At 39.4% G+C, this 26928-nt stretch overlaps 1 long non-coding RNA gene across 1 annotated transcript; it reads left to right on the top strand.

Moving 5' to 3' along the window:
* The first annotated feature begins 8337 nt into the window (after window positions 1-8337).
* On the top strand, window positions 8338-10113 carry LOC124283758. The gene is made up of 3 exons (XR_006900393.1): window positions 8338-8474; window positions 8968-8972; window positions 9929-10113. It is a non-coding gene; the product is annotated as an uncharacterized LOC124283758 (long non-coding RNA).
* The last annotated feature ends 16815 nt before the right edge of the window (window positions 10114-26928 follow it).

Raw genomic sequence — 26928 nt, 5'->3', positions numbered from 1 at the left:
GTGTCTGCTAATCGTTATATATCTTCAGTGAATCTTCACAATGTCAATACAACCAGACCCACCCTCTTTCAAAATGTTTCTTGTTCATGCGGGGAATATTCTTCAACGACCTATGATCTTCCTGTTCTAGCTGTCGGAGCAGTGGATTAAACGCGGAAGTCGACAGAGAATTCAGCTGCGAACTGACACCAATGTAGTTTTCTCTTCATCCTTTAGTGACTGCGATGGATACGCGGATACTAGTGCTGGCGTCCCTCATTCGCTTGGTAATCCATGTCGCATGTCCTTCTTGGGAATCTCGCATGAAATGAGTTGTATACACTTTAAAATACACTTTAAAGAAAACAACAGCAACGTTACGACATTTCATGTTACTGTCAACGCGTGGATATGCGTCAACTGGGGAATTAGCTCATAATTAAGATGAAGCGTGCGTTGATGAAGACGAAGGCATAGTTGCGTTCAAACGTCTTTAGTACATGACAAACAAATACACAAGACATGAGCGAGGTGAGCGGAGTACCTGCTCAACCCCAGGGCGTTTCCTACGAGCGGCATTATCCTGCTCGTGGTCGTCCCAACAGACAGTCCAAATACCGAACTCGTACTCCTTCACTGTCTAGATGTGAGCATACTAAGTATATATACAGTTTTTTGACAACAATGGACAGGCAACGACTCATCAATGGTCAGACAGAAAAACAATAGCACTTCCTTGACCAGTTGATGTGATGGCAGACACGGCCAAGGGGGATTACCAATGAAGGTTATAAATGTCTTATACAATAATTAATGGGCTGACAAGTCAATTTACAATGCGGTAGTGATAAGGATGTACAGCAGTGATTAAAAATACAGCTTAGCGTCATATATATATTACAATAAAGTCTCACATGTCTTGAGTACATAGTTTTGGACTTTTTAAATATTTGGACGATGGCTGTCCTGAATTAGTCCCTATAACATTACTACAAGTCGTGTGTTACAAGCTGCCATTACAAGCCGCACGACGAGAACGCATCTTAAGCAAACCAGTGGTTGATTGTATGGGCGACGACCTCCTACATCGGGTATGGTAGCTCAATGGGCCGATTGCACACTGCAGCAACAAAACCACTATTAGGAGGTCTGGCGACTGGGACCCGTGAAGGTCCGGGTTAGAATATTGATCTTCAGTAACCCATGCTTGTCGTAAGAGGCGACTAACGGGGTCGGGTGGTCAGGCTCGCTGACTTGGTTGACATGTCATCGGTTCCCAATTGCGCAGATCGATGCTCATGCTGTTGATCACTGGATTGTCTGGTTCAGACTCGATTATTTACAGACCGCCGCCATATAGCGGGAATATTGCTGAGTGCGGCGTAAAACTAAACCCACTCACTCACTCACTCACTCACTGGCGACTGGTCTGGCGGATTGGGATCAATACCCCAGATGATCATATATACCGCCAGTAAACGTGAGTGACTAAGCACGTACATTTTGAAAACATAAAACTATTTGATGATTAGGCAACTAACCAAGAATTCGGAAACGAAAAAGAAAAACTATTGCCGTTTAATTGATTTTAACCAGTGTTTGATTTTAATTTGAATGTATCTGAAACTATAATGTATCCAAAGAATGTTCTGGATTATTGTCAGCATTTACACAATACTTCTATTTTGTTTTATCTTTTTTAAATTTTCTTTAAAACTTTTAAAAACTTAAAAGACAAATTCGATAAACGCTCATCTATGAATTCTCATTGCAAATTCATTTCTTTAACCAATCTATGTTTAATCAAAATTACACAACCACAGCCTTCACACAGTTGCATGAAGGACTGACGGTTGAATGGACATAACAATCAAAAAGTATACGTTAGGCTCTAACTAAAAAAATGTGACAAAAACATTTTCGAAAGAATAATCATGATAGAAAACGTCAATGTCAGAAAATAACCAGTGTAGTTTATCCGCCGATTTGGGAGTAATAGGTGTCGAAATATCATCTCAAAGCAGCGTCCATTTCACGATTCCGACTATATCTTAACCTTCTAAACATAAATTACAATAAAATAGTGGTGAAATCAGGCTTTTGCGAATCTCTGAGTCTTCACGCATAGATCTCTTTTCGTGTCTAACGCAGTTGGATAAGTCAACGGAAGGCAACTGGTGATTTGACTATAATTGTCTTATATCAGACCGTCGATATATTGTGGAGGTTATACTTATACCATTTTAATCATGCCAATCTTGGCAGAAATTCTGCCTCGTAAGCATAAGGAAACAGTTGAGGTGCTGAGAATTACTGATTTTTCCAAAGATGGTGCCAAAACTCTTGCCCACATTTCACAGCCCCCTTTTAATATTACATTTGTCTTGACTTAATGAGTGAGTATGGTTTTATGCAGCATATTACAATAATCCAGCAAAACATAAACGGGTAACACCAGGAATGGAATAAAACCACTCACTGATGATAACATACAAAGTTCAGCTGAATTACTAAATACTCTGCAAATGACGATTTTCGTATGTAATTAATAATATGTATTTTACATAAAATTTAGGGTCGGGTGTTTCTTGTTTCCTGTGGACAAGATCCATTTTTATCGCTTAGCCTCTGTCGTCCGTGCATCGTTATCCTTGAACCAACCTGTTGCCCTGAATAAACTTATGTGATAACAACCATATGGTAGAGCCAATGTTCTCATCCATGACACGGGACGGTCTGGTGAGTCCATTCAGTAGGCCTTTACACGCTGGTATAAATACACCGTGTTACAATAGTGTAATCCGGATGAAAGATCATGTGACAAAAAAGAGCAACAAAAGAACATAATCATAAAAAAATCTCTCCTAAAAGCTGAGCAATATGTGATTGTCTATTAAAAAGAAATGCCACAAGCTGTTTGCGAAAACGCAAGTCATGTTTTGTGTGTGGCCGTGAGGACATTGAAGAGTGTGAACTGTAAAGATGAGGGGGGACGAGGCATCGGTGGACGGCTGATCTGTAACATCAGACTCACGCACTCACGCACTCACTCACTAACTCTTTCAAACCAGACAATACATTGGAAAAAGATTCCTATGACGTGGATGAGACCGCCTCCGTGGTGTAGTGGTTAGAGCTTCCGTCGCGTCATATCAAAAAACGTTAAAATATGGTACTTGTTGGCCCCTGCCTGGCGCTCTGCATTAATGGGTACAACAAGGACTGGTCGGCTCGGAGTCAGTATAATGTGTGTGAGTGTGGTATTCATGCTAAGCTGCGGTATGGTATCTCAGTGATCTAGCACTATAAAACCAGTCTAAGGCTGGGCTAGTACAAGCAGCCACACATACACACGCATGCACGTCGTCATATGGGCGAAATATTCTTAAGGGCGACGTTAAACGCCATTTCACCTCACCTCACCTCAACTCACCTCACCTCAACTCACCTATGACGTGGATGAGGAGGACACAGTCACAAGCCAGGGTGAGAATCCATCATCACACGGATGTTCTATACGTCTTGACAGCAGTGACATTGTTGTGTTCAGGTAAATCGTCACGATGACTCGTGTGCGACAATGATGTATGCTTGTCTCAAACCACAGGAGTCTCAAGCCTGACAGTAGCTGTAGAACCAGGAAGTGACCACTATGTCATATATTTTCCAAGACATGCCCGGCGTAGTCTCGTCAACGTATAATGCCACGATGTACTGTCGTCATTGGGGACAGGTAGGCCATTGGCTGCCGATCGGAGAGAGCGGGTCAGTCAATCTGTGCAGATGGATGGGTGTGCGAGTGTGTGCGTGCGTGCGTGCCCCGCCCCCGAAACAATCTCAACAATATTATAGCTGTTTACAGGATGAAAGTCAGATTTCAACATACCGAAGACCTAACAGCTTGCTATCTTAATACGCAAGAGCCATGACGTTTCACCGACCGAAACACGCCTTTTATAATAGAAATGGATACGCATTTATGTCACTAAGCCCCAGGGGAAATGTATACAGCCCCTTTTGAGACTGTACATGGGCGGGAGACAGCAGGAGGGAGGCCTTGTAACGCTGCATCAGAAACATGAATCCTCGCCGAATTTGCAAATAAATCACATTCAAATTCCGATTTGACGACCCAGGCTAAATATAAAGCAGCAGAAAGAGTCCTGGGCTGATGTTTACACGAGGTGGATAACGTGTACTGCGTGTTTATTCTAAGCAGTGCGTGCTTCTCGCTCGCTAGTCGAGCACGACATCTTTAATGTTGGCATATCTCCATACAAATATATATACATACAGGTTGTATGTGACGATGCACGCTCTGCACACTTCTGTTCAGAAGGAAATAAGTGGTGGTAACTAGATTTGACCTTTCAAATAACTGTTAAATATAATTGATTACGCAATGTTTGTTTTAACTTAAAATATATTAATAAATACGTGTTTGTGTCTTCCAAAGAGATATGAAATGCGTTGCAGAAGTTCTGTCAATAAGTCCTTTCGATAAAATCTGAACTTAGTTTGGCGTATTCTTTCCAGCGTTGAGACAGATTATATGCAACTTCGTAAGTATGAATACTTTCTCAGAAGTCGGAAATGTGTTGAAACACTGCCCCGGGGCAAGCTTTAAAATATATACAGACCTAATGCTCAGAGTCATGTATGTCCTGTTTTGTTTGACAGTTCAACTTTCCTTAGTTATCAGTAAACGATGAGCTGCATCTGAAAATATCGGGAAAGGAATGCTGTTATAAAAGATCACTAGTTAATATGATTTAGTACATATTTCAGAATGGCTTGAATGTGTTTAATTGCGGTTTTTTATGATACGTAAACATTCGAAAATATTTACTTCTCTTTCAGGGCACCCAGAGCAGTGACACACCCATGTCGGTATGCAGTTTAGAGTTAGAGTAAGACTCAGGTCTCACCAGAGAGAAATCCTTATGACTTTTAATACTGTGTGTAAGTCACCTTTATGGTATGCGTGATTCACTTGTGATTGTGTTCAATAGCAATAGTGACTTCACCTTGTTACGGAGCCTCTCGTCCTTTTATATGTTCCAGCTAGTATCACACTGGACCTTATTTGACGTCAAACACTGTCAACGTTATAGTTCTTGTCAATGTTCATGTCAAACAGTTAACGTCGTACCAACTCCATGTCTGACCATCCCGAGGCAAGGGCATAAAATGACTGTATAAATCCACATTTGCCCAACCAGACAGGAATGTTTCATGTATATTGTCGCTGTCCTGAATTGTGTTCTCAACACAGTACAGCATGAGAATGTATCTACCTCATCCATAAGACCAGTTTCATTACTGTATAAAAACATATATCGTTCAGGGGGCCTTGGCGTGCAGATTAGCAGAGTTTTGTGAAAACTGGTCCTACGCTCCTAATGCTTGCACAGGTACAGGTTAACTGACTTGGTTTATTGCGTGCCCTCGTACCCGACTCCAGTTTTGGGACACTAACTTGTCAGATCGCGCCTCGTATTTTATTCAGGCTGTAACAAAATTAACTGTTGCTGAGTACGACATAAAACAACATTCACTCAGCTACCAGGAATATATGAAGGTGTTCAATACGCCATACGTCAACGTTATAGTTAATGTTCATGTCAATGTTCTTGTCAGTGTTCATGTCAACAGATAACGCCGTTCTACTAGCTTATGTCATAACCAATATTCGTGAATCGGGAATAAACGATAGGTTTGCAAAACAAGTATAGGCACGCTGTGTCAAACGTCTTCTTTTTTGTTAGCTCCTTCAGAATTTATTTGTCACTCATTTTTATCGTGTTCAAATTCGACATGGACATTCGTTGTTGAGGAATGTGTTGAATTTCAATTTTTCCAACACGATTTGACAGCCTTCTGTTCACATAGATAGACGTTATAATATCTATTGCGGCTCCACCATATAGACAGCCTCAGGCAAACTATTTTAACGAGACGGCTGCTTCGTAATTCAGATGACTGTAGCAGTAAACTACAAACATAACAGAAGTCCGCTCCCTTCATGTCAGCGCTGCATTCATATACACCCTTGTATCAACAGTTATTAGTATACCAAGGGCCCGTAATAAGGACATGCAAACGTATGGAATGTGTCTGTGAAAACACACAAAGAAAACAAACTGTATACCACAAGACTGTTTAATGGATAATAAAACTCGCAACCGAAGGTTGGATTGCAAATGACATGACCTATCCAGTGACGTCACCTGACCCTGAGGTCACATCCTGCTTGTTGTCGTGCTTCGTTATAGGCCAGCAAGCATTCGGCTAAGCTCGGCCCAATCTGCCACCTCGGTCGCCTCGGCCTGCAATGGGAGGAATCCATGTTCACGCGACTATCACATTGCACGGCAATGTCTGACTAGAGCGATTTTGATCGATGGAATTGTATACCTATTTATGTTATCATAAAGAGAGTATTGTTTTCTCAAATTCGGCCGTTGTGTGGCATGTACGTTTGATCGAAAGGGTTGGTCTGTGCGCTGTGTAAAGTTATTTCTTCCACAATTTTGTATACACAATGCCATTTGGGTGTTATTTTATTTGGGATTACACTTCCTCAGTAAAGTACGGATTCAAATACTTTTGGAGGTTGAGTCCCATCCGCAGTGGTTGTGTGGGTTAGATTGCTGAGTTTGTGTGGGGACAATTAGGTGCCTCAGTCTTACAGCGTGGGTTCGAATCCCGGATGGGACTAAACACGCACACTATTGGATTCTTTAAGATTCTTTATTGTCAATAGGACCACCAAAGGTGGTATAAGAGTGAATTACAGTATGATGTGCAAGATGGCAGTACATATAATGGGTACAACAAACATGATAGTGAGAGGTTATGACACTCGTGTTGCAATAATATTTATAAATGTTGCAAAGGATTTCAGTTCCTTTCTTTTACTGGATGAAAAGAGTAATTTGAAAGAATGGAGGCTGGCATTTTTGGTATATTTAATTGTTATAAGATTTCTTCTATGACTTTCAAGTGATGTAAATCGAAAAATGTAATGAAATTCGTCTGCTATGGCTGATGAATTACAAAGGTTGCAGGTTCTATTTTCTTTTGGTGTATTGGTCCAGCGACCTTTTTCAGTTGGTAGTTTATGATTTGTAGTTCTAAATTTAAGTAAGGGATAAGAAATAGATTTTAGTAGATAAAGGTAATTTTCAAATTTAGGTAATTTATTGTAATATTTATAATAAAAGCCTTTTGAACTGTTAGTAACTGAACTGTTCCATGATTGAAAAAACTGATCACTGAGAATCGTGTCGATCATACTAACCAACCACTGTCTGTCATATAAGCTTGGCATCAGTAATACATATGAAAGACCACAGTTGTTTAATATTGATTCATTGTGGCTAACCCAAGGAGATTGATAGTTGGAAGATACATCTGATGTGATAAAAGTTAAAAGGTCACACGATAGTTTTTCCGTTCCTGACACTTGTTTATGCCAGTAGCTTATCATTCTTTTAGCTATCGGAATTGTTAATGGTTTTCTGCTAGCTACGCTCGCCATACACCATAAAGTTAGATGTAGACATTTTAAGACCTGATGCTAACTTCAAAAACTTCAGATGTACCTTTTTCAAGAATATTTATATTTGAGTTTGAATACCCCCAAATTTCTGCACCATACAAAAGAATTGGGAATATCATGACATCGAAGGCTTTAATCGTACAGTCAAGTGGTAGATCAAGGTTACGAGCATTTCTTAAAAGTATATACATAAATTTTGTGGCACTCACAGCTAATGATTTCAAACCGAAGGTAAATTTTCTATTTTTGTGAAATACAAATCCAAGATAACAATAATGGTCAACAATCTCAATTTCTTGATAGCTTACTAACTCTACTTTTGCCACTTCCAAATATGACTATGTTAGTCTTAACGATATTAATGTAGAGTTTCCATTTGTCGCAGTATCTTTTGAAAGAGTTTAGTGAGTGTTGCAAAGATTTAGGGCTAGTGGCAAACAAGACTGTATCGTCAGCATAGAGTAGTAACAACAACTAGTACTGTACATATATCAAAGCATTGTCTGTCAAACCAGAGACACTCACTCCCTCGCAGTTCTCACTTGTCAGCCACATTTCAATGTCATTGAGGTATATAGAGAATAATAATGGGAAAAGATGTTCACCTTATCGAACCCCTGAGTAACTATGGAAAAAGTCTGATATATTATCATTAAGTTGCACACATGATTTGATATTCTGGTACATATTTTTTACTAGGGTGAGGAACCTACCACGTATTCCGTTATTGTATAGCTTGGACAAGAGTCCAACTCTCCAGACACTATCGAACGCTTTGGACAAATCTATAAAAGCACAGTAAAGTTTCTTTTTACTATGTTTCAGTATATCTGTTAGCAATGTCATTATGAACATATTATCAATAGTCAAGTATCCGGCTCTAAAACCCGCTTGACACTTTGACACAATTGCTTTAGTCTCTAGATATTCCGTAAGCCTATCATTGAGTATGTTTTGGATAATATCTCCACATTGTCCCAAATTATGTTGTGATTGGGGCAGTTGATGATGTGGTCTGATATTGCTGATTTTCTATCAGATTTAGTGGTAGATGATAAGTGTTCTTTGATTCTAATATTTATTGGCCGGGAGGTTTCGCCTACATAGGCCTCGCCACAGTCACAGTTGATTTTATAGACAACACCTTTGGGTTGATGTTGTCGTTTACAGGTGTTCCTGTCATTCGCTTTCAGTAGGGTTTTTAGTGGTGTAGAGCTGGTAAAGTAGGTTTCGATGCCTGCTTCTCGCTTGAGGAGACGGCTGATGTGGTGAGAGGTTTTCACTATGAAGGGGAGGGAGATACGAATAGGTGCAGGTTCAGGTTTGTTGGAGGCCGGTTTTCTTGTTGGGTGGAGTGTGGTGCTGATAATTTTATCGACTAGTTTCGACGGGTAGTGGTTGAACTTGGTGAAAACATGGCGGAGGTGCTGTATTTCTTTAGTGAGACTGGTGGAGGAAAGGTTGATGGCTCGTCTGGTGAGGGGGGAGATAATGCCAGTTTTGGTTCTCAGAGGGTGGTTGGAGTCAAAATGAATGTATTGGTCGGAGTGGGTTGGCTTTCTATAGACACCTATTCGTATCTCCCTCCCCTTCATAGGGAAAACCTCTCACTACATCAGCCGTCTCCTCAAGCGAGAAGTAGGCATCGAAACCTACTTTACCAGCTCTACACCACTAAAAACCCTACTGAAAGCGAATGACAGGAACACCTCTAAACGACAACATCAACCCAAAGGTGTTGTCTATAAAATCAACTGTGACTGTGGCGAGGCCTATGTAGGCGAAACCTCCCGGCCCATAAATATTAGAATCAAAGAACACTTATCATCTACCACTAAATCTGATAGAAAATCAGCAATATCAGACCACATCATCAACTGCCCCAATCACAACATAATTTGGGACAATGTGGAGATATTATCCAAAAACCACCAGGACTTCACCAAAAGGAAACTTGCAGAAGCAGTTCAAATCCGGAGACACAAGCCCTCAATCAACAGAGACCAGGGATATCTCATCCCTTCTGCATACAATGATCTCATAAAAACAACAGATTAGAGCACCTCAGCCATCATTGTTAATTAATCTCATCAGCATGTATATTTTGTTTTTACCTCCACCACCATTGGCTTCCTATTGTCACTACATTATTGCCACCGTGCCTTGTTGTTATTGTTAATCCCCCTCATTCAGTCCTACATGTTGTTATTACTTAATCCCTGTTCATGTATATAAGTCTGTTCTGTGCTGTAGTACTTCACTCTTGCTTGACAACGGTATAAGAATCCATACCGAAACGTCGCATCATATATAATAAAGAAGTTGTTATCCATAAACTTTCTTACTTTCTTATTAGTCACCAACTTCTAAATGCCAATCAAACAGATTATCATTGAGTATACCTGTAAATAGTTTACCCAGGCAGCTCAGGATGGTTATAGGGCGATATGAATTTGTGTCTGTTTTCGCACCTTTACCTTTATAGATTGGTTTGATGATCCCTGTTAACCATTGTTCGGGGATAATGCCGGTAACACTTATGAGATTGAACAGATTTACAAGGCAAGGGCCTACTATATTTACTGAATCAATGATGATTTACAAGGCAAGGGCCTACTATATTTACTGAATCAATGATGATTTACAAGTCAAGGGCCTACTATATTTACTGAATCAATGATGATTTACAAGGCAAGGGCCTACTATATTTACTGAATCAATGATGATTTACAAGGCAAGGGCCTACTATATTTACTGAATCAATGATGATTTACAAGTCAAGGGCCTACTATATTTACTGAATCAATGATGATTTACAAGGCAAGGGCCTACTATATTTACTGAATCAATGATGATTTACAAGGCAAGGGCCTACTATATTTACTGAATCAATGATGAAGTCATTTTCGATTTGGTCTAATCCTGCAGCTTTGCTTCGTTTAAGTTTTTTTACTACTTTTATCAGTTCTTCTAGGGTGAAGTCCTTATTAAGTATATCATTATCAACTTCGGATTTGAGATTACTATGTTCAACATCATCAGAATGTCGGTTCGAATTTAAGTGTTTATAGAATGAATGGAATTCGTCAAGGCTTGGTGTATTTTCATTGCTGGTATTTGTTCGTTTTTTGTTGAGAGCGCGCCAGAATTCTTTAGGCGCTTTGAATTGTTGTTCTCTTAACATCTTACAAACATTTTCTTTGTGTTTTCGTAAATGCTTTTTCATACACTTTTTATATTCTTTACTAGCATGCCGTAAGTACGAATGATTTAGGAAACCTTTTTTTCTTCGGAAACGCTTTCTAGCTTTAGAATAACATTTCCTCTTGGAACGACATTTTTTTCCAAACCACGGCTTACCTTTTCTGATAAGCCACGTTTCACGGATTTCACTCCAAATGTTACACGCGCGGCTTCAACGAGAGTACTAGTCAGTCTTGTTGCTGTTTCGGTTATGACGTCAGCAGGATTTGCTCTCCCGGATAAGGCTTCTGATGTGAGTATCATAAGTTCTCCCATCAGGTCTGCATCAATATGTGTACAATACTCTTTGGCTTTAGCTCAATCATAACGGCGTGGCTTTTTATTCGGGGGCATGTCAGGTTCCTGTGCAGTTTTATTTTGTCGTTGGGTATTGCTGGCAAATGAAAATAAAAGAGGACTATTGTCAACGCGTGGTGTACGCGTCAACTGGGGAATTAGCTCATAATTAAGATGAAGTGTGCGTTGATGATGACGAAGGCATAGTTGAGTTCAAACGTCTTTCGTTGATGACTAACAAATACACAAGACATGAGCGAGGCGAGCGGTGTACCTGCTCAACCCCAGGGCGTTTCCTACGAGCGGCATTATCCTGCTCGTGGTCGTCCCAACAGACAGTCCAAATACCGAACTCGTACTCCTTCCCTCTCCTCATTCACTGTCTACATGTGAGCATACCTAGTATATATATATACAGTTTTTGACAACAATGGTCCGGCGACGACTCATCAATAGACAGGCAGAAAAACAATAGTACTTCCTTGACCAGTTGTTGGGATGGCAGACACGGCCAAGGGGGATTACCAATGGAGGTTATAAATGTCTTATACAATAATTAATGGGCTGACAAGTTAATTTACAATGCGGTAGTGATAAGGATGTACAGTAGTGATTAAAAATACAGCTTAGCGTCATATATATATTACAATACGGTCTCACATGTCTTGGGTACATAGTTTTGGACTTTTTAAATATTTGGACGATGGCTGTCCTGAATTAGTCACTATAACAACGTCCCTCTGCTCCGTAAAGCTTGGACCCCAAGCTTAAATAAACTGAGTCCAAACTGATAGGAGTGAAGCTATATAAATACCAACAGTTCAGATCAGTAAATAATCACAAAGGAACGATGACAGTTGACAGTATAGGAGTGATCATCTTGTCAGTCTGATGTGTTGTAATGTACATTTCACATGCAGGTATTTACTGCATTGGACAGATTCAATAAACATTTCATTAAAAAGATCTTTGAAATCAGGGGTGAGATAAGTCTGAATGAAGTAGAGCGGCCGTCTCTATCTCCTAGCACTATTAATAACACCTACATGTTGAGGTTGAGACCTATCGTATCCCATTGCTAAATTACAGTTGTTAGTGAGAAGTTAGATTTTTAGTAATAAGCTAGAATTGAGAGTTTTAGAGGCTCAGTACCAAATAATGACAATACATGTAATTACATCATAAAAAGTACACATAAACATCTCAGCAACTATTTCGAATTAAGAAATTTGAAACCAGGAGTCAAACTTTACCGTGCGACTCAGACGGTACTTGTGGGTACTGTTGCCCGTTTAAGTACGATGGGTGCTCTTCCCGTGTCTGTGACGGAGCTTGCCCATATAGTGTGGGTGCTATGCCCAATAAAAAAATAATAATCCTACAATGGGTGCTATTCCTGTTTCGTTGACAGAGCTTGCCCATATATTGTGGGTGCTATGCCCAATGAAAAAAACAAATAATCCTACTCTGACTTCAAAACTCTAAAATGCTGACTATTGCTTCGCTGTTAATGTCTTCTTAATACTGACACATAAAATACATGTGTGTTTGTGGATGGCTGGGCCCAAGAATATCCCTATTCTGACTTCATTTTACAGAAGTAATTTGGTGCACACTGTTCACATGCACTTAATATATTATGGTATAGACATAAGAAGGTAATAATGTACTGGCCTGTGATCTAACATACCTGGTTGCACTTATCAACAACAACACATTGTATATGCTGAACTGAGTCCATTTAAGAACACACAGATAAGTAGGTCCTGGTGAGTTCTGTTGTACACATTGTCCATCTTGAAGATGTCCTTGAGGTAGTTTCTGTATGAATACAGGATCTTCATATTGATGGCTGTGATCAGATCTCTGTGGGCTGTTTCATCCTTAACTTGTAGGTTGTCCATTAGATGGTTTCTGTATGATGCTCCATTCAAGATGGCGGCGTTGAGGATCCATGTTGATGAAGACGCTTGAAATCTCTTCAGGTATATGTAGAACTTGGGGAATCATCCTTGATACACAATGTTGATGGTAGGCACATAGAGAGGTTTCAGGATCGGGAGTAAGTTAAAAGTTACTCCGGCCGGATTCTAACACCAAACTGTCAACGCGTGGTGTACGCGTCAACTGGGGAATTAGCTCATATTTAAGATGAAGTGTGCGTTGATGATGACGAAGGCATAGTTGAGTTCAAACGTCTTTAGTTGATGACAAACAAATACACAAGACATGAGCGAGGCGAGCGGTGTACCTGCTCAACCCCAGGGCGTTTCCTACGAGCGGCATTATCCTGCTCGTGGTCGTCCCAACAGACAGTCCAAATACCGAACTCGTACTCCTTCCCTCTCCTCATTCACTGTCTACATGTGAGCATACCTAGTATATATATATACAGTTTTTGACAACAATGGTCCGGCGACGACTCATCAATAGACAGGCAGAAAAACAATAGTACTTCCTTGACCAGTTGTTGGGATGGCAGACACGGCCAAGGGGGATTACCAATGGAGGTTATAAATGTCTTATACAATAATTAATGGGCTGACAAGTTAATTTACAATGCGGTAGTGATAAGGATGTACAGTAGTGATTAAAATACAGCTTAGCGTCATATATATATTACAATACGGTCTCACATGTCTTGGGTACATAGTTTTGGACTTTTTAAATATTTGGACGATGGCTGTCCTGAATTAGTCACTATAACACTATGAACGTCGGAGTAAAGCGAAGAGAAAGTTCGACCTTCATATTTTGTAACAGCTGTAAACATTTCGGGGACGCAAGAAGATAGTCTCTGCAAGTGTAATCTCCGGCCGACGCCTCATCTCCGATTCGACCATTACAGATGAAAAAATTGAAATACTGACAAAGTTCTATTAGCAATTTACCATAATTATTTAGTCGCTATCTTTTGTTGTACGTACACGGGGTATATTCAGATCGGTTAGATTAGTTTCGGGATCAAATTCACGCGTCATGTCGTCAAGATTCAAGTTTAATGCATCGAGGATGTTTACATCCAGTTTAGAGTAATCAATCAGGGCCCCTGTCCTGGCATTAAAGTCTCCTACAACCGACACCAGTTCTGTCTCTCATAACATGTACAGGAGCGATCTTTCTAACTCCACAAACATATCTGTAGAAGCATACCTTGACCCTTCCGGCGGTAGGTATACAACACCGATTATCATATGTTGGCTGACATTAAGGAGTTCTTTAGATATTCTAAACCAGATGGCATACTCACTATGATACTCTTCAATAGGTGAAACGTATGAGGAGTACTTATTCCTTACCGCTAGACCCAGGCCACCGGAACGTCTAAGTCCAGATTGTCTATGTTTTAGAAACAAACTATAGCCTTCTATGCATATATCATCCAAGTTGTCAGTTTTAGTTTCTTGCAAAGATATGACATCAAACCTATTTATGAAATATTTATCAAATCACTATATATACTTCTTCTGATTGAAACAGACGAAAAGGCGGCCGTATCGACGCTAATATTTTTCTAGAATCATTGTTGGTAGGACTCTTTAAATGTATAGCACAATTATATGTAATAAAATGCAATGTTGCGGTTACTACATTATTCAAAGGACTTAAGGCGAAACATTTTGTACAAAAAAACACGACAGAAATCTATGAAGAGAATGTACTTTGGGTTTTCGGGACATAAGCGTGCTTGTGAAAAAGCTGTTTGTAGGTATACAGAGCCACCTTTGCTGACAATAAACGGTTTATATGGGGTTATTTTTCGTCATGGTAGAATGGAGATACATATGCAACATATTTCAGTGTGGAGCGGGGTTGCCTGTAGATTTTAACGCTCAAAATGCAATATTTAAAACATCACGCTGCGCTTTAGAATCTACAGGTACTTTGATCTACATTAAAAACAGTTCGTTTAGAGCCCGTCATTTATTACCGGGGGGTGGGGTGGGGTGGGGGTCTGTTGGTCACCTATTCCCCTAAACCAAGCAATAACACTGCTCCATCGCTGCCATTGGTAGTATGTACACCTACACCCGGTAGTGTAGGAAGTGAGGCCTACATCACAACATCACCAGCTCGTTACTGAATCATATAAGAAACCTGTGTCTTGCGGTGAGCGAACCACTTACCCATCTGGTCCTCACGCTGTTGGTTACACACTGCCTTGAGCAGTAATCAAGCACCACCCACTGCATGTTCTTGTATATACTTTGGAAAAAATCCGTGTATTAAAATGGAAACTGTAACATATTATATTCTGATGAATAACAAAACTGAAATTGAAATTTGATAACAGTTGACTTGCAATCTGGAAGAAGTAAACAAAAACAAGAATAGCAACAATGCCGGAGAGTATGGTCACAATGAACGTCACACAGTTCTCACATAATTATCGTTGTGACTAGGGATGCTACGATACATCGATACTTTTTCTAAGACGATACAATTATCGGTACATTCAAAACTGTATCGATCTTTAGTTTTGAAAGTATCGGTTTAAATATGTTTATGCTTATTACATTATTCAATTGTATCATGTTTTTTATGTTATGAGAGTTATAAATGATTATTGGAAGATGGGAAATTGGAACTTTTTAATCTCTGAGAATAAATTTTTTTGATCTTTTCATGGACAATTATAAAACATGTAATATTAATGTTCAATACGTAACTAAATTTACGCAATAATGCCGCGAAAATAGGTATCGTGATAAGTATCGAATCGGGAATGGGTATCGTGATACGTATCGATCCATGAAACTTATGTATCGTGACATTCCTAGTGGTGACTGAATTTACCAAAACCGGCAACCATATCAGTACCAGGTTTAGCTATCCATCGCGCGGATATCACCCGCCTGTCTCCTCAAGTCAAAACATTGATTACACAACAGTCTCGTTTCCTGTTGACTGGATTTCGTCCTATTGCGCAACATAGTACAATAACCAGTCCAGGATTTTGAGACCAATTCATTCAACTGGATACATAAATATTAATCAGTATTGTTTGATACATCTAAGCACTTGTATATTGCAACACTACGCTCCTTCTAATCCTTACAAACACGTCGTGCAGCGTGCTCTGTCGTACAGCGTGCTCTGACAGGCGGAAATCTAGAAATCGTGGAAATCTCAAAACGAGGGTCTGCCGCTAGAAACGTTTGACGGTCTGGTACGGACTTGATATTATATCAGTCACATTGTGCGTTACGAAACTACACTGAATAAGCGCAAAGGACACATAACAGATGTAACCAGTGAGCCAGATGAATTGTGAATCATTTTACGATCTCATCAAACAGGGGCAGTCTGTGACGTCTTAGTTAAGTTCATGCTGCCTACACCTCGCCATAAACAATAGAAATACCATGTTATTAAAGTTTAAAATTAAAATGAACTTGTTAATACCATTTTCTTATGAAACAAGGAATTGGAATTCAGTGTAACTGTTATAGAGTATTATGTATTATACTATTTTATACATTTTTATACTGTTTCAAATGAATGCAATTCATACATTTCATATATGTGTATATTAAATGTTATTTTATAAAAGTCACTTGTTACATGGATATCTGGCAAAGGTAAACACACCCCATAAACATAAATTATATCCCATCACTTCTCTCGGTGTGTCAAAGCAACTACCACGGCGTAAGCAGCTTGTTAACGTACCCTCCGGCCATCACTTCCTTGTCCGTATCCCATTATCTTCCGGCCAAGCTAGTGAGATCACAGCTCACTTCATTGTTGCGGTTTTCTAAATTACCTTTGCCAGTCTCTGTGACGATACACATGCCTACGGCGTAAATATGCCATACTACTGTATTGTTTCAATTTTGCTGTTACCTAAGGGTCATTGTGACGATTCGTCACATCTTACACAACGTATTCAATATAATGTACATATTTCTTAGCTCTTTTATGTTTGATGAGTCTACACATCTAATTAAACATCATTGTTAGAATGGTTTAGTTTCACTGAGAAAATATCCGAAAACGTGTAACACTCTGTCAATACCGGCATCAGTCGGGACCAAGTAAAAATGCCGGTTTTGACAGAGTGCCGGTTTAGCTAGGTTCGCTTATGACGCCTGCGCACACGGAAGTTCGCTGTCGTACTGTCACGTTAGCATTAACAAGATGTTTGAATAAGAAACAAGGCAGTGTCTGAATGCACATTCATGTTGTTTAAATCAAATAAAAATGTCTGAAATCTCTTATTAAATTTCAACTGATCATATATTATCGGCAGAATTAAAATTATAAACTATTTTTCGCAATGTTATTGCAAACAACGATTCTTGTTTATGCTTCGGCAGCGGGTCTACAATAGCATTGTCAAAGAGCAAAGTAACGATGTTTCAAACATCGAGGAAATCATTAAATAAATTGAAATCAACAATAACATTCATAAAAGTTGTCAAACGTACATATAAAATTACTATTTCCATTCTTTTGAGCGATCATGCAATGTAAGTCAAGTCACTGACAAGTTACATCTCGGCTTTCACACGATGCTTAATGTGAAAATATATGCGTGAAGCATTTTTGTCATAGGCCATAACCTAGCACGATATGTCCAATACGTTCCATGATTTACGTATAGGTAGCGATGTCTTTCTTAATATGTTCAGAATAGCATTATTTACCCAAAAACTTTTGTCTTAATCTAAAACTTTTCGTTTACGAGGACGGTATCCATTTCCATAATATGATTGGCTGCTTAGGTCACGTGTCTGATTTTGACCAATCACGACCCTTATAAGCAGAGTGTAGTGAAAAAGCGTCGTTAGAAACCAATCTTTATCCAATAAAATCGCTTCTTACAAATGTGAAAATACTCTCGGCAAGAGTACAGTGATATTGTTGATGTTCAGAGCTTTCGAACGATACACGCCATCAAACGATTCGCCTCTATGTAAGTGACACGTGCCACTCACTAATTAACAAGAAACTGATTGACACTTCCCGTTTCTGAATAATCTCGGGAGTCAATACCCGCGAATCAACAAAATGTAAACACTTGCTTGTTTATACAGTCAAACTGCCCACTATATGTATTAATTACTCTGGGTAAGTGTTACGTACCACTCACTGATTAACAAGATACTGATTAACACTTCCCGTTTCTGAATAATCTCGGGAGTCAGAGCGAATTGTGTTGTTACATCATTTGGACCTAATTGCATCAAAGGGTTACGTCGTCTTTCATGTGCCGGTTTTTACAGATTCGTTTTCATAACAACTTGTTCGTTGGGACTGAAAAACAATGCCGATATCCTGAATAGACAGATGCCGATGTTTACAGAAGTTTCTAAATGATAATAACGTGCATTTCTGCCGGGACTGAAACTTTGTGCCGATGTAGACAGAGTGCCGGTGTTAAGAGAGGCCGGTATTGACAGAGTCCACATGTAACAATGTGAAACATGATGAAGACCGCGTCAAATCGCTTGCGTTGGGCCAGTCTCTTCTTATTTTGCGAATATGCGCGTTTGTTTACAAACAAGTGAACAGTCCGGTCACGGCAAATTGGTCTGTGGTAGTGATGTTGTGCTAGGTCATCACTGCACCGGAGTGTGGACGTCGTGATCCTGTACTTTCTGTTGATAAAGTTGACCACAGAGTGTCCCAGGTACCTGGAATAATTACCCTTGGATTCAGGTGGTTGTTAATTAATGATCATGGGTATATATGACACTCCTACCATTGTTGACCATGAAAAATGCAGCTTTTTCCAAGCCGGGCTGCATTTGGTATTACGGAAGATGTAAGTATACAATAAAGCACTTGACATCAGATGTCTAACAGTACACTAAAGATTTACATTCAGATATGGACAATTACTGAGCAGGCAAAAATTACGATAAATACATAGGACATATCTACCAGAATCAGATAACAATGCGAACGCCTGAAAATCAAAGTTACAAAAATGTATTCAATACATGAATAATGTAGCAAGCATATATGAGCATATATCACATGTCTTCAAAATAATTCACGGGCCAGCAGTTCTTAAACAAAGAATTGAAATAGAAGATGACGACCACCGCACTTTGCAGAAGGGCGAAGGATAATGGACATTACGGGGGAAGTAGACCGTGGGGGTAGTACTAGACCGTGACTAGACTGGTTGTACGGCGAGTTGACACACCGACTTTTACAATATGGGCTTGCCCCGCTGTATTCATCTCAAGTGGAGAACACGTTTACTACAAAATTATGTCGCACAAACATTGGAGACCTCTATACCAATAACGAATTGACTCTAATCCTGTGTGACCGACAAGCTCAATAAATATCAACGTCATTTTCTCGTATGTTTTAAGATCATGGAGAGAGATATTGATTCGGGGTTAAATATCGGATGTTACTGACCCGGTTTTTGAGCGCCAGTATATATTTCCTATATCTATCCCGTACCATGTTGTGACGCCCTTATTATGCGGAGATACCGATTCTTTGGATCAGATTACAATAAATGTGGTATAAAACGCAGCTGGAATTCCAGTTAATGTGGTTTAGAGGCTAATATATCTGACATGGCACTAACTTAGTGAGGATCTAGGTTGGTCAGTCGTGCTTGTCAGAATAGGGCGTCGGGGTAGTGTAGTTACGCCGAAGATTTACTTTCGATTCCCAAAATGGGTACTTTGCGTGAAACCCATTTCTCGTGTCCCCCGCCGTGATATTGCTGGAATATTCCTAAAAGAAGTGTAAAACCCAACGCACTGACTTACTCACTGTCGTAAGAATATTTGTTCATATAAACTGTCACTGTGGACACTGGCAACCACGGACAGCACTGTGTGACGAACTTCAGTCATGTTCAACCTGGTCGAAGTCCAAGATAACGGGAGATGACCATTCCTAATATGTAGTATAATGTTGGGGAAAATGCAACCACCTGCTACATACAGTTTAAAATAGTCTGACCTCTTGAAGATCCGTGCTCTAACTAGTCTCCGGCAAACCATACAACATTCTAACGGGATTGGGTGGTCTGGCTCCCCGACCTGGTTGGTGCATATCATCGTGTCCCTGTTGTCCCAGATTGGTGCTCATGGTGTCAACCACTGGATGCAGACTCGATTATTTACAGAAGAATATTGCTGAGTACGACATCAAACAAACAAACAAATGCAAATATATTCATTCGTTCATCACAGTTTTCACTGTTTCTACAACCTGTCATCAGCAACACAAGCAGCTGTCATGATGCCTTGGTTAAGTCCAAGTAATATTAACATGCAACAGGTCGTTATGAAATTCAATCACATTTCAATGGAGGGCTTTCATCACTTCTGTTCGGAAAACTACATGTTGTGTAACCACTATGTTCAAACCAGTCAGTAATAAAAGTAAATAATCTTTAACAAAGGGTAATATTTGTTCCTTATTCTACCTCCTGTGAAAGTTCCAAGATCGCTGACCCAGGTGTAATTGCGCGTTGCACTTTGAAACATGTCTTGGCATGGTAGAATCTAGATATACCTATTGTCTTTGAATTGTGATCTGGGTTTAAATAGAAATAAAAGGTATCTCATCTACAGTGGTACTTTAGTAAATATCCGGTTTATATCTTAAAGAAAGGTGAAAATATGTACAAAATCAATAAATATGAATATTGGCCCATGTACAAAATCAATAAATATGAATAATATGTACAGCATATACAACATACGACACACACGTTACACTAAATCTCTTCTCAATGCGAGCGCATAAGGATGCTTTACAGGAAAGTATTGAATACAGTTTTGTAACATTAATATTTGACTGTAGCCATTGTGGAAAATACATTTGCCTTAAATCATTATATACAGGACAAAGAAATAAAAAGTGTAATTCATTCTCTTCAGTATTACAAAATGTACAGAACAATTGTGATTTTACAATTATATAGATCATTGTCAAAAACTGTAATCTTTATTGCAGCAATACTCATTGAAGCGTACGTACAATCCCTTCTGGGTACAGCAACTCTTTTGAGTACCGCAACTAAAATAAGAAAGCTGACCAACGAACCGAAACATTTGAGAACATGTTGAACAAATATGGCCTGTTAAATACTTGTTTCCTAAACAGACACACGTGTAATTTCCACCCAGTTAGTCCCGTAGACTATTCAGAAAACTATTACAAAATGGCCGCCGTGGAATATGGTTCTGCTGCAGCTGTTTTAAAGCATCTATTTTTAAAACAAATGCATTGATTCATTGCCTCCTCTACTGTGTCAGAGAATGTATGTAACAGGTACCTGTTTCAAGTACAGGGAATGGGATATTTAAGGAATAATTTGAGAACATGCTCAGAATGGACTCGGATAAAAATGTACACAGCGTCACAGGGAATATACACTAACATTAACTGTACGAAATTACTGACAAGAAATATTAAGTCATTGTAAATAAGCTAATTATCAAATCTTAAACTGCATGGTATTACATAAGTGTATTAGTTTACATGACCCTCATACGTCATGCAAAGTGAGTGAGTGAGTTTTAGAAATATTCCAGCAATATCACGGTGGGGGGCACCAGAAATGGGCTTAACACATTGTAGTCATGTGCTGAATCGAACTTGGAGGAGTGTCTTAATTGCTGTACCGCTAGAGAAAGTTATATCAGCGGTACAGCAATTAAGAACTACTCCTCCGAGGCAAATGGTAGAGGATCTAGCATTAGAAGCCCCAACCCTAGAGGATGTGTATATCAAATACCATGCAGCTGTGGCGATCAATATATTGGCGAGACTCTCAGGCCCATTAACACCCGGGTTGCTGAACACAAGTCATCAGTATGCAAACAAAATGATAAGTCAGCTATATCGGGATCTCGCACATTGTATATGTTCACAAGGTAAATAACCTGTCATGTTATCATGTGGAATGATATTTTCGAGAAATAACAACGATTTCGAAATAACAACGAGATAAGGAGTAAACCAGCAATTAATCGTGATCAAGGTGTATGCCTGCCAAGTGCGTGGGACCTCTTGACCAGCAATTAATCGTGATCAAGGTGTATACCTGCCAAGTGCGTGGGACCTCTTGATTAACTTTTGATGAACTTTAGATAAAAGAAAAACGAGTCTACTATTCTTTTTGGAAAGCCTGCTATCAAGTAACCTTTGTGTAATTAGCAGTCGTTGTGTATTGACAATTCAACTTTCAACTCTATTATTTAGCATGAATTTTCATCATTATGTAATTAACTCTTCAAACTCACTTATACAGTACTCTCCCTAGTGTACTGTGATGTCACTTGCATTGTGACGTCATAACTCAGTTATGACGTCATAGTGACGACGTCATAGTCCTAACTGCCAGTTCGCCTGATGAAGGGACCTGGAATGGTCTCGAAACGTCGTGAGAGAAATTAAAAAAGAAGTTTAATCCATAAAAATATCTTGGACATCAATGTACAACTTCTAAATGCCACTGAAAGACATCAAGAAAAAAATGGTTAGTTTGGTGTCTCTAAATAGCAGCACAACTCGTTCAGGCTTAGCAATGCCACCAATTGCTGTTTTAGGTTAGCTAAAGAGCACGGCAAACTCTAGCCTTCGCTTCGTTTCGAAAAATATTTTTAATATCAAAATAAAATATCGCCATCATCAAAGGTAGACACCCATTTCCTCACAGGGTTGTATTCTCAGATTTCCAACCTCATATTTAATAATTACTCACATATAAAATATTGCATTCAACATTTTAAGCGCCACTCGTGGCATATCAAATCGTTCTTCGCCTCCATAAGCCTTGCCATCTTCCTGTTCAACGGAGTGAAGGAAAACGAATAAACAGAAATTTTAAAAAAATATCATATTGACTAATTTTACCATTAAACCGTTGAAGGGTATTTATCTTATCTGCCGTCGTTATTGTTAGAATTTTCGTAACAGTTATTCTACAAAAAAACACTTCTGACGTAGCGGCATTCGTAACTACTCGTCCCTTCAGGTTACGGAAAGGGACGAGTAGTTACGAATGATGTGATTCAACAAGTATATTTAGAGTTAACTCCCTGTTCCTACATAACTACTATCTTATTTCAAACCCCAAATAGAAGCTCTGGCCTTTGCCTCAGCCTTTTGTTAATTATCATATTTATGTATGGAAGTTTATCTATTTCGTAAGCAAGTTTCCCAAAAAATCTACTTGGGTGATGTCTGTGTCGCTTTTCTTGTTGTCCGTGAGGCTGAATTTTTCTGGTTTTCCAAGAGGCTGATTTTTTCTAGTTGTCCATGAGGCTGAACTTTTATTAATAGTAATAGTACGGGCATTTTAATGCGCTGAATTCCGCACCACGGAATCGGAATAAGCATTACGGAATCGGAATAGCATTTCCCCGGATAACGGAAGTGGCCTGTGAAGCGCTAGACTGTTAATAGTCACATGACCCATTTTCTGCTGGGTGAACAGAGGCAAGTTTGAACAAACTCACTTGCCTAAGGTGAGACCACACGTATCACATGTGCTTTGTTGTGGGGCAAGAGTGAAGTCCTGGACATCCCCGGGAGCCAGGCTGCCAAACACGGTCACCCATCCAAGGACTGTCCGCGCCCAACGTTGCGTAACTTCACCTGATTTGTGACCTGAGCTCCATGCAAAGGAATACGCACCACATCCTTGTTATTTAGGAGGCTGAATAGAATCGCCACAGTAGTCTCGGGTAGAAGTGCAGTCTTGTTTATCTCATGTTCATCAGTTAATAAAAGCGACAAAATGCTTTCCAAAATCTAAATAGATGTCTGCCAGATGGCACGCTTTCAAAATCTCAGGAACTACAAACTGATGACACGGGTGGTGTCCGAGCCCCACTGGTAGGACATGTAATAAATTTTGCCTAGGCCAACTGCAAGAAAAATGCATACCTTGTAGAATATCTCATCAGTAAACGTGTTAGCCAATAACTAGTGTGTACCTCTCACCATCGAAAAATTCTTGTCGCTATGGAACTAGCCACAGAATGACCAGGTTACTAACAGCAAACAAGGTTTACCTCACTGCCTGGCCCACACAGCCCCCGTCTAACATACGGTGTTACTTGCGAGTATGCGAGTATGGTTTTACACCGGGTTTAACAATATTCAACAATATCACGGCGGGGGACACCAGAAATGGCTTCACACATTGTACCCATGTGGGGACTCGAACCCGGGTCTGCGGTGTGACGAGCGAACGCTTTAGCCACGTGGGTAACCAACCGCCCCGGTTTAGACAATGAGGACGTATCCAGACAGGTATCCAGATTGAGATTGATCGTATTAATTGCATGAAAATTGTGCAAACTGAAGATTTCATCACTGTACTCAGAGATGTTGTATAGCTGAGAAGAATGTACTGTACATAAACACACAAAGGGGACGGGTACAAAGCACGGACATGAATAGCTACGATGGAAAGTTATACACTTTTGATATAAAACGTACAACTGAAATATTTCTATATTACGGTCAAGAGAGAGGATACATATTTAGAAACTGTGTAGATGATATGACAATAAATGTGGTTCGGCCATCAGAGGTAACATCAAAGAGCGACAATGGAGAATGCCTTGATGTAACAACCATTCTCTCTGGACTCTGATCCGCAGTTTGAACAAACCCAACTGACGCGCGCGCAATGTTATCTGTATATGCAGATAGTTGTGCTACTGGTTATTCTCTAGGTTTTATGTCTTATATTTACATTTGTCGTTATAATGTTTCAGATGATGAGTGTGGGTAGTAAACAAATTGTAACTGTCCTTCCCACGATAGTGTCTGAATCCCCTCTAAATCTACGTCTGGCAGCCTCCCAAAATACATGATCATAAATGTATTTTCATCATATTACCCTCAATATAGAATTTAGTATGAAAAGTCACTTAAAAACACTATTACACTGAGGAACATAGGAACAATTATCCAGGTTAATTAAATTTCTTGTGAAAAATACGCATGCATCCTATATTGTATCACAGCGACCGATTCAGGACAACTGACCATTTATTTCAAAGACTAATGAATATGTAGTCAGTACATGGAAATGTCAAGAGTCACTGGACTGCCATTACTTGAAAGGCGCTGATCTACTTTGTTACTAACCATCGTCTGCATTCTGACAGAACGAACTCTGCCACAGTGTCCATTAATTTCCATTACCTATGTTTATGACTTACTCGCTGTCACGTGACCTTGACTGTGTAACCCTTGATCCACAGACCACATCACTACTGTTTGCTGACCTGGCAGACCGTGCTTCTTGTATATCTGTGCATAGTAAATATGTGAATATACCACGTATTCACTTCACACAGATGTTATCGCTTTCTAACGAGGTTCTATGCAAATGTCTGCAATAATGTTTTAAGTGTTCCCAAACATAACAAGGATGCCAGTATGTATGTATGTGTATGTGTATGTGTGTCTGTGTGTGTATGTATGTATGTATGTATGTATGTATGTATGTATGTATGTATGTATGTATGTATGTATGTATGTATGTATGTATGTATGTATGTATGTATGTATGTATGTATGTATGTATGTATGTATGTGTGTGTGTGTGTGTGTGTGTGTGTGTATGTATGTACGTACGTATGTATGTATGTATGTATGTATGTATGTATGTGTGTATGTGTACGTATGTGTGTATGTATGTGTGTGTACGTATGTGTGTATGTATATATATGTACGTTTGTATGTGTATGTCTGTATATATGTGTGTATGTATGTATGTGTGTGTATGTGTGTATGTGTCTGTGTGTACGTACGTATGTATGTCTGTGTATGTTTGTATGTGTATGTGTATGTATGTGTGTGTATGTATGTATGTGTGTGTGTATGTATGTATGTATGTACGTATGTATGTGCTGTATGTATGTATGTCTGTATGTGTGTATATGTATGTATGTGTGTCTGTGTATGTATGTATATGTGTGTCTGTCTGTCTGTGTGTCTATGTGTGTGTGTGTATGTATGTATGTGTCTGTCTGTGTGTGTGTGTATGTGTGTATGTCTGTCTGTCTGTATGTATGTGTGTCTGTCTGTGTGTGTCTCTGTGTATGTGTGTATGTATGCATGCATGTGTGTATGTATGTATCATGTGTGTGTGTCTGTCTGTGTGTATATTTGTGTGTGTGTGTGCATGCATGTATGTATGTTATATACTTTATCACCACTTTAACTATAATCTGCGCTGATATTCACATATCATAATTTAATGAAAAAATATTGGAGACGACTTTGTAAGTGTGTCAATTTTGCCTAATATATCTGTTTCTCCGCAAATAAGTGTTTAACTCAATGAAGATTATGTTCAAATTATTCAATTGTTTAAAGAGACCCTCGCAATATCAAAATTCCGGAAACACATTTAACAAACCTTAACATACTTCTGGAAGATAAGGTTCACAATGTCACTTACAAGTTTGAAACTAGCAGTGGAAAGCTGAAAAAGAAGTTGAGCTTTATTTGACAACTTTCATGGGTGATCACGACAAGCTTATCTCGTGGTTCTTACCACATGCACCCAAACACGGTCCGTGTCAGACACAGATGTGTACTCACAGTAAACAGTTACTCAGTAAGCACGTTCTGTACCTCATGTTTGGTTCAGAGCTAGTGAAAGCAATGTGTGCCTGTGCAGGCAAAGACGTTAGGCAAAGACGTTAGGTGGCGTGGGTTCACAAAAGAGGCTTCTTGTTAGGTGCATGTCACAGTGATGACACAATCAGATAAAATTCAGTACCTCTGTTGAAATACAATGTATCTACAAATTAATATAAACACAATTAATTGATGAATCTGTACATCAGTCATCTTGTGAGAGGTTGTGAAAGTTAAGAAACAAA

This window comes from Haliotis rubra, unplaced genomic scaffold (genome assembly GCF_003918875.1).
Source record: "Haliotis rubra isolate DU_JTF1 unplaced genomic scaffold, ASM391887v1 Scf32, whole genome shotgun sequence".
NCBI classification, from domain to species: Eukaryota; Metazoa; Mollusca; class Gastropoda; order Lepetellida; family Haliotidae; genus Haliotis; species Haliotis rubra.
This window is presented reverse-complemented; position numbering and strand designations above follow the sequence as displayed.